Source organism: Jaculus jaculus, chromosome 4, assembly GCF_020740685.1.
Source record: "Jaculus jaculus isolate mJacJac1 chromosome 4, mJacJac1.mat.Y.cur, whole genome shotgun sequence".
Lineage (NCBI taxonomy): Eukaryota > Metazoa > Chordata > Mammalia > Rodentia > Dipodidae > Jaculus > Jaculus jaculus.
The window spans coordinates 113,557,163-113,570,807 of record NC_059105.1 but is presented as its reverse complement, the minus strand read 5'-3'; positions in this window follow the sequence as shown (position 1 = coordinate 113,570,807).

Here is a 13,645-nt window from a genome sequence, read left to right as displayed (position 1 = left end):
TTCCAGACACACACTGGAAACCTCAGGCAGAGCTCAAGCACTCCTCATACCTTTAGACTAGAAACAGATCTGCCCCCAGTAACACCTTATGACTGGATCCCAGGATCTGCTCACAGTGACACTTCCACTAGCCAGGTGGCTGGAAATCCAAGTTACAAGCTTGAATAAAACTACTAAATCTATTGGGGCATATCCATTCAAACTACCACATTCTGCACCTGGTACCCAATAGATTCATAACCATCTCACATTGTATATTGTTTTCAGTCTATTCAAAGATCCCATAGTCTTTACCAACTTAAGAGTCCCATGTGTCATCTGAGATTTAAGGAGATCTCTTCACTGTGAGTCCTGCAAAGTCAAAACATGTTATATACTTATATACTTTCAACATATAATGGCACAGGGTAAACATTTCAATTGCTATAAAGCATAACAAGGAGCTACTGGACCAATGCAAACTCAACAACCACTAGGCAACATCTGCAGTTGAAGTCTAATATCCATAACCAGTGACAAGTCTCTGGATTTTCCAATTCTGCCCCTCCAGCTGAGTAGCCAGGGAAAACTTCCATCTTGAGCCAACAGCACTGCATGGCAGCCCTTGCCCAGTTCTGGTGTATCAAAACATCTTAAGGTCTCCATGCAAACCATGCACCATCTTCCAATGGCTTTACCAGCCTCTTTTACACACACACACACACACACACACACACACACACACACCCAGGGGGGGGGGGGGAGACAGACAGACAATGAGCATGCTAGGGCTTCAGCCATTGCAAATGAACTCCAGATGCATGTGCCACCTTGTGCATCTGGCTTATATGAGGCCTGGTGGAATCGAACCTGAGTCTTTCAGCTTTGCAGACAAGTGCAGTAACTGCTAATCCATCCCTTCAGTCCTTCACTAGCCTCTTTTATAAGGGTCATCATGCCCTGCTTCATGCCAGGTCTCAGCAGCAGCTCCTGGGACCAAGTGCACTTTGTGACCCACTCCTTGCATTTTTCATGCTTCCGTAACCAATACCAGGTGAGCAGGACACAGCCATATTCTTTTTTATTTTTTATTTTATTTTGAGGTAAAGTTTCACTCTAGCCCAGGCTGACCTGGAATTCACTCTGTATTCTCAGGATGGCCTTGAACTCACAGCAATCCTCCTACCTCTGCCTCCCAAGTGCTGGGATTAAAGGCGTGTGCCCACATGCCCGGCCCATATTCTTTTTTTTAAAAAAAAATATTTTACTTACTTATTTGAGAGAGATAAGCGGGGGGAGGGGGGAAGAAGGAAAAATGGGCATGACAGGGCCTCCCACCACTACAAATGAACTTCAGATGCATGTGCCCCCTTGTGCATCTGGCTTCCATGGGTCCTGGAGAGTTAACTGGGATCCTTTGGCTTTGCAGGCAAACACCATAACTGCTAAGCCATCTCCCCAGCGCCCAACACACAGCCATATTCTTAATTCAGAGACAAAATAAATTGTGACCTTGAAGATTCCTTCCACTTTGCATTCCTACCATTCAGTCTTTGCTCAGGCATCCTTTCCATGGTTCCAGTGTAAAGTAGTTGGGTCATATTCCTTCCAAAAGCTAATGTATTTGACAAGAGCAGCTTCAGTAACTTAAAAACAGTCTCTGTGCTTGGAAATTTTAAACTTGTTTGAATTTCTCCAATTTTAAATCTTGTATCAGTTCTATAGTTTTAAATGCATCAGTTCTATATTTTTGGCCAAGCATATTAGTCCATTAAAAATTTAACCTTGATCAAACTCTGTGGACATGGGCAGCAGATCGCATCCAACTTTTATACCAGTAGCCCAGGTCCAACAAAGTTTTTTGAGGCCTTTTCTCCCCTTAGAAAGTTCATAAACAAAAGCCTCCAAATACTATTCTCTCTGCACTTAAGATTTCCAAACTTCTACCACAGCAGTCCATAAAACTTGGCTGACCATTTGGAAGGTGTTTTCAGTTGCAAGTACCAAGTCCATGTTCATTCCCCCAGAACAAAAGTTCCAAAGCACCAAAATCCACATGTTCAGATCCATCATAAAGCAACAACCCACTTTTTAGTACCAATTTCTGTCATAGTCATCTTCATATTGCTGGGATGAACCTTCAAACCAGACACAGTTTATAGGAAGAGTGGAATTTATTTCAGTCTTACAGATCCAGGGGAAGTTCCATAATGGCAAAAGAAAAATAAAACCACTAGCAAGCACACTCTGGGGACCCTAGGAATAGCTTAAGTAGTCTGCATACCTTAGGCTGGAATTCAGATCCACCCCCAGAAACCCTTCAGAGTGGGCCCCAGGTTCTGCCACAGTGACACTTCCTCCAGCCAGGTAGCTGGAACTCCAAATTACCAGCGTGAATAAATTCCTGAATCTGTTGGGGGACATCCATTGCAACTACCACAGGAATGTCTCAAGTTTCCCCATTTAATATGATATGAGCCTTAGCTCTATTATATATTGTCATTATTGTGTTGAGATGTGGCTTCTCCATGCCTAGGTTCTCCAGTGTTTTAAGCATGAAAGAATTTTTTTTACAAAGGCCTTTTCTGCGTGTATTACTATGATCATGTGATTTCTGTCTTTACGTGTATATATGTGATGTATTGGGTTTATTGATTTCCATATGTTGAACCGTCTCTGCATCCCTGGGATGAAACCTACTTGACTGAGGTGGGTGATGTTTTTGAAATGTTCTTGAATTCAGTTTGCAAGAATTTTATTGAGAAATTTTACATGTAAGTTCATCTGGGATATTGATCTACAATTTTCTTTTCTTGTTACATCTCTGTCTAGTTTTGGTATTACTGTAACTCTGACTCCATAGAAGTCAGGAATCATTCCCTCCATTTAAATCGTGTGAAATTACTTGAGAAATTCTGGCTTTAATTCTTCAATGAAGGTTCGGTAGAATCTGGTAATGAAACCAGGCATGGTGTTGTATGCTGCTGAACATGGCTTTGGGTTAAAGTAAACCTAAAGCTGTCTGACACAAAGGCCCAGGCTATGGAGGGGTAGCAGCAGCCTGATCCGCAGGTCATATCTTGGGACAGACTGCCAGGGTCGCTCCTCTCCCCATTCTCAGGGGTTGCAGTGAGCCAGGATCCTTCCCCATTCTTGGGGGGTCTCAGTGAGCCTGGACCCCCAGACAAAATCTTGGACCCCAAGATTGGCAGGAAATAAGGCCACTCCCTCTCCAAGCATGGGATACCTGGACTTTCAGATAAGACTTAGGCTTTGCCCACAACCCTGTGGCTTTTGGCCAGTTGCCTAGGAAACTTCTTATATTGTGTCAGCCAGCATGTTTAAGTTCCTTCCCTTGTCTACCTACATGCTGGAACGAATGTCCCCATACTAGGCATAGGATAGCAACCTTTAAACCCACCAATCCCCTTAGGATCCTCTTCCTGCCCAAAGATGCTTATAAATCCATTTCCCTGACAATAAACCAAGAGCTGTTCATTGAAACTGACTCCTGGGAGTGATTCTCTCTCTTGTCATGCGCACACAACCTTGGTCTCCACGGTTGCCTAGGACAACTTTGGGGAAACTCCAGCCAGGCCCCAGAAGACACAGGAACCCACAGCTAGCGCCTGAACAGGGACCCTCTGAGACACGCCAAGGTAAGTGTGCGCTCTCCCAGATGGATGATTGTTGTTTGGGGGACATCAGGCCTTTGCCTCCATGTTTTTGAGGGGTTGCAGGTTTTTCTTTTTTCCTCCTTTATTTTCTGTTTGCACCATTGCAAGGGACCAGACACCATGAAATGGCAAATGACATCACTGAAGTTCCTCCAGACTGGGAATTAATTCCAGGGCCCCAATTAATGGGGATAGGTGGTCCTTCACAAGCATATATTACCAAGGAAGCCTTTAAATGGAAGGGCCCAGATGAAACTACAGGTCTCATCTGAGCCCCTAGTGGCAGATGTAACAACTAACCTGCTGGGGAGAGACATCCATGAGGCCCTAGATGTACTAATCACCAGTAATGTAGAAAGAGAATGCATTGAGATAGAAGACTATGAGATACCTTCACTGGTGTCACCCCCAATCCTAAAGGCTACTGTTAAGTATGAAACTCCCTGCCTGGAATGGCTCTCTGATGAGCCAGCCTGGGTTTAACAGTGGCCTCTGCCAAGAGAGAAACTTGAAATCCTGTCAGTTTAGTGACAGAAGAACTCCAACTTCATCACATCCACCCCCTGCCCCCGCTCCATGGAGCCTGTGGAACACTGCTGTATTTGTAATCTGAAAGAGCTCAGGAGGATGGAGGTTACTACACGATCTTAGGGCCATTAATAAAGCCATGCTCATTTGGGGAGCCCCTCACAGGGGACTGCCCTGTGTGTTGGCCATTCCAGCCAACACCCCCTCCTTGTTATTGATATCAAGGATTGTTTCTTTTCCATCACCCTGCACCCCTGAGATCACCAGTGCTTTACATTCTCAGTCCCCTCTATCAATAGTGCAGAGCCTGCCAAACACTTTGAGTGGATGGTCCTGCCCCAAGATATGGCTAATAGTCCTACTATATGCCAAGAAGCAATTGCTATGGTATTAAGGCCACATTTAGATCAAGGCCTTATCTATCATTACATGGATGACATCCTAGTATGGAAAGACTTCCACCTCACCAGCTGAGCTAAGGGATCAATTAATAACCTTCCCTCACTGAGGCAAGCTTCAAGATTGCCCTTAATAAAGTCCAACTTATCCCACCCATTGCTTTCCTGGGGAGGGGACTCTCCCTCACCTCTGCCTGTCCTATTTAACCCACACTCTCCTTTCCCCAGAAGCTTACATTAGCCTTGATTCAGAGCTTTCCAGGGAACCTCAATTGACTCTGGCCATGTCTTCCTATCCCTACTAATGATTTACAACCCTTATTTGATATGTTAAAAGGCGACAAAGACCCATCTTCCCCTGCCTCCTAAGCCCAGAGGCAAAACAGGCACTAAATAAGGTTAATAACATATTTTCTGATATGGCCCTTGCCTGGTACTCACCAGACAAGCCTGTTCAGCTTATGATATTTAACTCCTCCCCAACTATCATGGGAGCACTATACCAACCCCAAGGAGTCCTGGAATGGCTCCATACCTCCATTGGTGGTGTGCCACGTATATTAACAGATTGACACCCTCATGGCCATGATCAAAACTGGGCGAGATCGGGCTCCCTAAACCTTGGACAAAGAACTAGATACTATCATATTAAGCCCCTTCTCCCTTGCTGACATACAATAGCTATTTAGGAACCACTCCCAATTTGCCATCAGCCTAATAGCCTTCCCCAGTCAAATTGACAACCACTACCCTAGTGAAAAATGGATTCCTGTGATACCCCTTCTAAAATGGCTCCCATCCCACCTCTTTTCAAAAAAAACAATCCCAGTAGTTCCCCCCCCCCCCATTGTTATAGGAAAGAGAGGAGCAGTGGTATTTGTTTACCACCCAGGGGATCAACCTCCCACCATCATTTTTAAAGAACTTCCTGACAAATCTCCACAACATAAGTAACTGTGTGCCATCTATCTTGCACTCTTTGAGGAAGAAGGCCCCTTTAATCTCTCTTCAGATAGCATTTATGCTGTTAACTTACTCCCCTGGCTTGCTAACTCACATTATCTGATTGGATGAAAACTCTCTTTTACCCTTGCTGATAAAAGTGTCTAACCTCATTTGCAAAAGAAGCCCCTCCCCCATTCGTGCAACACATAGGTCTCACAGGCTCTTACCAGGCCCCCTCACCCAGGAAAATGCATTAGCAGACCAGACCACCTCCTGTGGAAACCCAACAGACATCTTCCTGGCCAACCTTGAGGAAGCAGAAAACTTTCATGCTAAAACCCACGTAAACCTTAAGGGGTTACAGTCACTTCCCCTGACTCCCCCAAATCAACTCCAGTGGATACTAAAAACATGCCAGTCCTGTGTCTCACTAATAACAATACCTGCCCTTCAGATGATGGGCACTAATGCCTGAGGCCTCAAGGCCAATGCCCTTTGGCAGATTGAGGTCACTCGTATTCCCCAATTTGGTCATCAGAAATATGTCTGTGACAGTGGATAATTACTCCCATTATATACGGGCTATGGCACAAACAGGAGAGAACTCAAACACATACATCATATGCTCTCTACTTTTGCCATCATGGGTGTCCCCCATCAAATAAAAAGTGGTAATGGCCCAGCTTTCGTCATTTTCTCATTCAAAACTTTTTGCATGCAATGTAAGATTACCCATCATACAGGAATCCCACATAACCCACAAGGCCAAGGTAGAGTAGAAAGAACACACCAAACCTTAAAAGCCCACCTTAAAAAAAAAACAGCCCAATACCTACCTGCCCAACCTTCAGTTAGTCATGGCTCTTTAAACATTTTCAAAATATACAAAAACTCTCAATACCTGAGATCCCTTAGATGGAATATGGAAGGGACCAGACCCCTCCTCACCATGGGAAGGGGATTTGCTTTTGTGTTCCCACAGGACCAGCCCAGGCCCATTTGGGTACCGGTTTGAAATGTCCAGTTCCACCCCACCTACCAAAGAGGTGGCTCATCTGACATTGAGAAATCAGAGATGGAAGAAATGGAGAAAGCGCTGCCCCCACCCGTTGAAAAGGGAGCTCCCTGGGGGGGACATCCATGATGTTGTGGATGCAGCCAAAGCCATATGCCCACCACAGTGCCTCCTTCTCATCCATTTTGTGGGAGTCTTGAACAATCTTACATTCCAATACAAATGTCTTTCATGCCACCTCTCTCATCCTTCCCTGCTCCTGTGGAAGATGGTGCTTTGAAGCCCGAGAGACCTATCAAGGGGTCAATAAAATCTTTGGTACAGGATATTGTCCTACTAAAGGCTGCCAAGACACTGTCACTTTCTATATCTATCCTAAGTCTGTGGTTTGTACAAATAGCATGGCATGCTTTGCCTATCAACAAACCAACAAGGACTGCCTTAAAGACCAGGACTATTATGGAGGATGCTGATACAATTACTGTGTCATTGAAAGCTGTAGGCATCCAGACACTGTCTTCAAAGCCTCCTGGAAAACTAGAGAATGTACACTCTCCATACGAGACCCCTGGAATGAGCTGGAGGACAGGGGTGATGGGGAAACTCTGTGCTGGTATCTACTACTCATCATCTCCCTCTGGCACTCCTCATATTGCTAGACAGTAAATCTCTGCTTCTCGCCTGGTGCAAACTAACCATCATATTCTTTCACAGGAAAAACAAGTCACAGAAAAAATACAAGCCACTACAACATGGACACAATATATCCAATGTGTAGCCGACCTTCTCTCCTTTACTAACCATCCTAATGCTTCCACCTGCTTCTTTTTTTTTTAAATTTTTTTAAAAAATTTATTTATTTGAGAGCGACAGACACAGAGAGAAAGACAGAGGGAGAGAGAGAGAATGGGCGCGCCAGGGCTTCCAGCCTCTGCAAATGAACTCCTGATGCGTGCGCCCCCTTGTGCATCTGGCTAACGTGGGACCTGGGGAACTGAGCCTAGAACCAGGGTCCTTAGGCTTCACAGGCAAGCGCTTAACCGCTAAGCCATCTCTCCAGCCCCAACTGCTTCTTTTGTGCATCTCCTACCTGTCCCCTGCTAACTGCAGTTCCTATTAATGCCACCCTAGAATACCCTACATCTATAACAAGCTATTCCCAACCCCACCTTACTGATATTCCCCTCTTTGATTCCAGTCAAGGTATGTCTCTCTGCCTGTCCAGCTCTTAAGCTGACTAGAACTGAATGCCTCCTCAATATTTCCATAATCAGGACCACTTGTGTCAAGATTCCTGCTCTCCTATGGTGTGAAGGGCTAACCACCCCATGCATAAATATTTCCTCTCCCACTTATTCCCCAGTCTTGATTGTTCCACAGGTGTATCTCTATGAGGAAGAGAAAGCTGCCTATCAGCTTCACCTGCACCAACTGAAAGAGGTTTTCATCCCTCTGCTGGTGGGCCTCAGCCTGACGCTGTCCCTTGGTGCCTCTGGTGCTGCAGGAGCCACTCATGCCCAGACATACCACCTCATAGGAGACTTCTGAGACTAGCTTCACCAGGCCATAATATCCACTATTGACAGCCTCGAATCTCTTCAGAGACAGTTGGACACTCTCGCTGGTGTGGTACTTCAAAACCGTAGAGCCTTAGACCTCATTACTGCTGAATATGGGGGACATGTGTGGTCTTGGGAGAAGAATGTTGCTTTTTCATTAAAAAGTCAAGTGTTGAACAAGATGTTAAAACTCTCAAAAAACTCCACAAGGAGCTGCTTGACCACTACAAGCCTGAGGACCCCACCACCTGGTTTTCCTTTAGTCACTTGGCTTCTCCCCCTCTTTAGGCAACTCCTTGCTATAGGAACCCTATTACTTATAGTTCCCTGCCTCATCAAATTTCTCAGACAACAAATAACTAATATTGCTAAGGCTGCTACTAACCAGGTTCTAGTGCACCATCTAGCCCTATCTGACCCCTATGATAGAATATATATGATGAGACCTCCCATTATAAAAACAAAGGGGGAGCAGTCAGACATAGGCAGGGCCCTGTTAAAGCAAACCTAAGGTGTCTGACATGAAGGCCCCAGGCTATTGAGGGGTAGCAGCAGCCTGAACCACTGGTCATATCTTCATATCTTGGGGACTGGACTGGCAGGGGAACTCCTCCCCCTATTCTTGGGGGTTGCAGTGAGCCAGATCCTCCCCTCATTCTTGGGGGTTGCACTGAGCCTAGACCCTGGGACAAAATCTCGGACTTCAGATAAGACTTAGGCTTTGTTCATAACCCTGTGGCCTTTGGCCAGTTGCCTAGAAAACTCCTTATATGGTATCAGCCAGCACGTTTGCATACCTTCCCTTGCCTACATGCTGGAATGAATGTTCCTGTATTAGGCATAGACTAGCAACCTTTAAACCCACCAATCCCCTTAGGACCCTGTTCCTGCCCTCAGAAGCTTATAAATCCATTTCCCTGACAATAAACGAGAGCTGTTCACCGAAACTGACTCCTGGGAGTGATTCTTTCTGTTGTCATGCGTGCACAACCTTGGTCTCCAGGTAGCCTGGGACGCCTTTGGGAGAACAATGGCTGGCCAGGCCCTGGAGGACACAGGAACCCACAGTATGCCTTCAATCCCAGCACTTTGGAGGTAGAAGTAGAAGGATTGCTGTGAGTGGAAGGCCACTCTGAGACTACTGAGTGAATTCCAGGTCAGCCTGGGCTACAGTGAGACCCTACCTTGAAGAAATTTTTTTTTGTTTGCAATGAGTCCACCAGGGCCTGAACATTTCTTTTGTTGACCCCAAATCCTCCAAGTGTGGGTTTCAGGCAAAACCCCTTTTATGCACTTGCCCTGAAATCTACCCTTCTTTACCCACAAGTATCTTTGACCAAACTTCCCTGCTTAACCATCTCGTTTTTTTTTTTTTTAGGTAGGACTTTGCTGTAGCCCAGGCTGACCTGGAATTCACTATGTAGTTTCAGGGTGGCCTTGAAGTCACAGCAATTCTCCTACCTCTGCTCCCAAGTGCTGGGATTAAAGGCATGTGCCATGATGCCTGGCTACCATCTAGGTTTGTGTTGTAGGCACATACATGGTGCTGGGATAAACATTCAAACAAGACACAGTTTATGGGAGGAATGGGATTCATTTCCGGATAATGGGTCCAGGGAAAGTTCCACCAATGGTAGAAGAAGCTGGCTCCTATTCATAGATCAATGCAGAGAGAAAACACCAGCAGCCAGCAAATACCAAATAAGTAACAACCAGGGACCCTGCCAAAGCTCCAACCTCACTACATACTTTTGCGTTGGAATTAAGTTTTGTCCTGTAGCAGAGGTCTGCCTGGTATGGCTTGAAGATGCAAATTCAATTTGAATAAAACATCTGTGTCTATGGGGGACATAACATTCAAACTACCACAGTGTAGGTCTGTCACAGATCTTAGAGGACTGTCTTCACAATCTAGACAAGGAGATGCCTCTAGACACACTTTTGAAACAAAAAGAAGAGAGGTTAGTTGGTACCAAGGTGGCAGACCTCAGGAGGGACCCAGCTGGGCTCAAATGTGAATTGGTCTAAAGCAGGTGGAGCCAGTGGTGGAGGAGGTGAGGCCCATCACCATAATGGCTCTCAAGCTACTGGACGTCATCACCCTGGGTAGGTTCAGGCCTTCACCTGCAGACAGTTCCATGGATTTTAGAAGGGGAAGCATGTAAAGGAATTTAAGGAGTTGCAGATCCAACCCAGTCTGAGTGCCATTGGACCTGTGGACATGCACATCAATTGGCTGCCACAGCCTAATGGGTGATGATCCATTACTGTTGGAGAAGTGTCATTAGTTGGGCAAGATGCCATCACAAGTGCTGCTACCTTATTCTGGGAGGTCTCCTGGACAAGTTAAGCCAGTGGGGTTGAGGCACAATACAGCAGCTGGTGATGTGCAGTACTGACGGCAAATGCCATGGGAAGGTGGCATGTCATGTCCTTGGGTATCACTCATCTAAGGTGTAGATCCAGGGTGACTTGGAACCTGCCCACTACTGGGTCAGGACCAGATGGTGAGATGCATAGAGTCCTGGCCAGAAGGTGAGTGAGCAGGTCCACAGCAAGATTATGTTTTATGGCCCGGTTTCCACCATCCAACATCCAGGGGCCTAGGTGTTTGGATCCTCGGGGCATGGTTGCCAGTCCTCCTTCCCAAGTATGCTGCAAAAGGCTTTGGACAGATCTAGGAGAGGTACCATGGCATGGTCCAGACCTAGTGTATGATACTTGAACAGGCACATTGGTAGAGTAGGTGTAGGCATTATGGGCAGAGAGAAGAAAATGCACCAAGGTTTAGAGATGCTCAGGTAGCTGGGTGATGTGGGATTGCTTTAGTGGACACAGTAGGGGGGAAGATGGAGGAACAGCTCCACAAGGCTGGGACAGCTGGAGAATGGGAGACCCCATTGCTTGTAAGCTGTGTCTGTCTCAGTGGAACCACAGTCTCTTTTTGTGTAAAGGGAGCAGTTCTGTGACCCAAGGAGTGAAGAGATATTGAGGAAGATCTGTAAAATCCAGGGAGGGTGTCTGGCAGATTGGAAATGTCTCTTGCAGGCAACTTGCTCTTAAGTAAGGCTAGGGCCCTGAGTAACCAATCCCACATTCCCATCTTAGTCAGTATGGAGCTGCCTACTTTGGGGAAGTTCAGTAGGTGACTACGTGTCTTTGACATTTGAGAGTTGTGACCATAGGGGTTGCCCTCAAGGGACACATAGGAGATAACAAATGCTCGGTTGAAGCAAGGTCCCTTCTGTGTGCCTCCTTGTGTTCCTTTCATGCACTGTCTTTTCTAATGAAGCATGGTAATAAGACATAGTTGCAGGTTATCTGAAATTCTATATTGAACAGTGTAATGCTTATGCTCCAAACAGTTATATACTCAAAAGACTGTTAGAAGAAAACATATTTTATCTTATTTAATCTGTAATCAGTCTACATTTAAGTACACAGTGATAGGAACAATATTCACTGTACTTTAAAGGCTAGTAACTATAATCCTTCAAACATATGAGAAAAATATGTATGCTGGTATATTGGGGAAATCACACACACATACACACACACACACACACACACACACACACACACACACATCCTATTAAATGCAGTCTTGAAATGGTATAAGCACACTTGTCTAAAAGCAGTTCTTGAATGTTTCAGTGTGGATTCTGTGATGTCACTGCCAGTTCTATGACATACTTTGAGAATTGCTCTTGTCAGTTCTGAATGTGGCCAGTATGTGCCATGGTTCTTACTGAGCACACATACAGGGCAGAGCACAGTAAAGCTGTGATTGGTTCCAGTAGTATTTGACTATGGGCAACATTTTCAGAATTATGGGTATGTTGATACTGGCTATCAGATGATTTCCCTTCAAGTAGATTGAATAGTATTTTTCAGAATATTTTGTTTAACTATTTATTCTAGATCATATAATAATAATTATGTGTAATATTGTGATTTTGATCTGTAATTAACATAGTTTTATTCATGACATTATATTTAATTTCAATTTCTGTGAAAATTCATAAGGTTAAATAGAAAAAGATATTCACCTTATAAATTATGGGCTATCCAGAATGCTAGAGATTTCAATTATAAATACTTTTCCAATCCACTTTCCTTCCAGAGGTAATCATCATCAAACCAGTAATTGTTTTTTTATAGTTATCCACTGACAGATCATGATTTAATTGCACCAAAGTAGAAATAGGGTGAAATGTAAAGACTGATGATTAAGAATGTAGAGATTTGCTATTAATTTACACTGATGTGTATATAAGTACATAAGAATGATTCACATAGGTAATTGTGAATGTCTTCATAAATAAACTTGAAGTTTAAAAGGAAGTAGTAAGGGCTGGAGAGATGGTTTAGCAGTTAAGCGCTTGCCTGTGAAGCCTAAGGACCCTGGTTCGAGGCTCGATTCCTCAGGACCCACACTAGCTAGATGCACAAGGGGGCGCATGTGTCTGGGGTTCGTTTGCAGTGGCTGGAGGCCTTGGCATGCCCATTCTCTCTCCCTCTCCCCCCCTCCTCTCTCTCTCTATCTCTCTCTCTGCCTCTTTCTCTCTCTCTGCCTCTTTCTCTCTATCTGCCACTCTCAAATAAATAAATAAAAATAAAAATAATAAAGGAAGTAGTAAGTGCTAATCCTGTCACCACATATTATATGCCTTAGTTCTCCTGACAAGTCTGAGCTCTCTCAAAAATTGAGCTGTGGGCTCTCCAGTAGTTTGACACTAGGCCACATGTAGAGGCAGTCATATTTGTAAGGAATTAATAACATAAGATAGTGGGTTTTCATAGATCAAAAATTTTTAATATATAATGTTATTCTGCCCAATATTGTGTGTTTAACCTTGTTCAAATGGGTATCTGTTGACCATGCTCAGGCAAAGAATTATTAGCAACTATTCCAGCTGTCTTTTAGTAGTGTGAACTCATGCTAATAGTTCTATCATTTCTGAGTCTGAATACAATTTCAGTGGCTTCAGTGAGAACAAGGCATATATCATATAAGAACAATGGCTGGGAATTTGGTATTCATGGCTATAGTGCTTCTCCGAGTCATGCTAAGCTGTGAGGAACAGGTGAGAAGTTTAGACAATAACTAACTTCTCTGAAACTTTATGCTGCCTATTATACCATATTGTCATTCAAGAACACCAGAGACTGGTGTAATAAAGGAGACATGGAGCGTGATGTACTGAAGTTTATATGCTCCTAGGTGTAAGAGCAAAGATGATAACCCAGACATGTGACCCCCAATAATGAGTCTCTAAGCTGTTGACCTGTTTACATTATCTTGACCCAGATAATTAGAAGTTCCATCACCTGTGTCAATGTCTGGAAAGCTGCAGGATTACAGAAATCCTACACATTATATCCACTCTATAAGGTAGAGTCTACAGTCTCCTGCTAGGGCAGGTATTGCTGGATCCCATATAGTCATCATGTGGAAGCACATAGAAGGCCTCAAAGCTTTTAGTCAGGTAACATATAGTGAGGGTTGAAGCATACTGCTTAGTAAACTCCAACTCTGAGCAC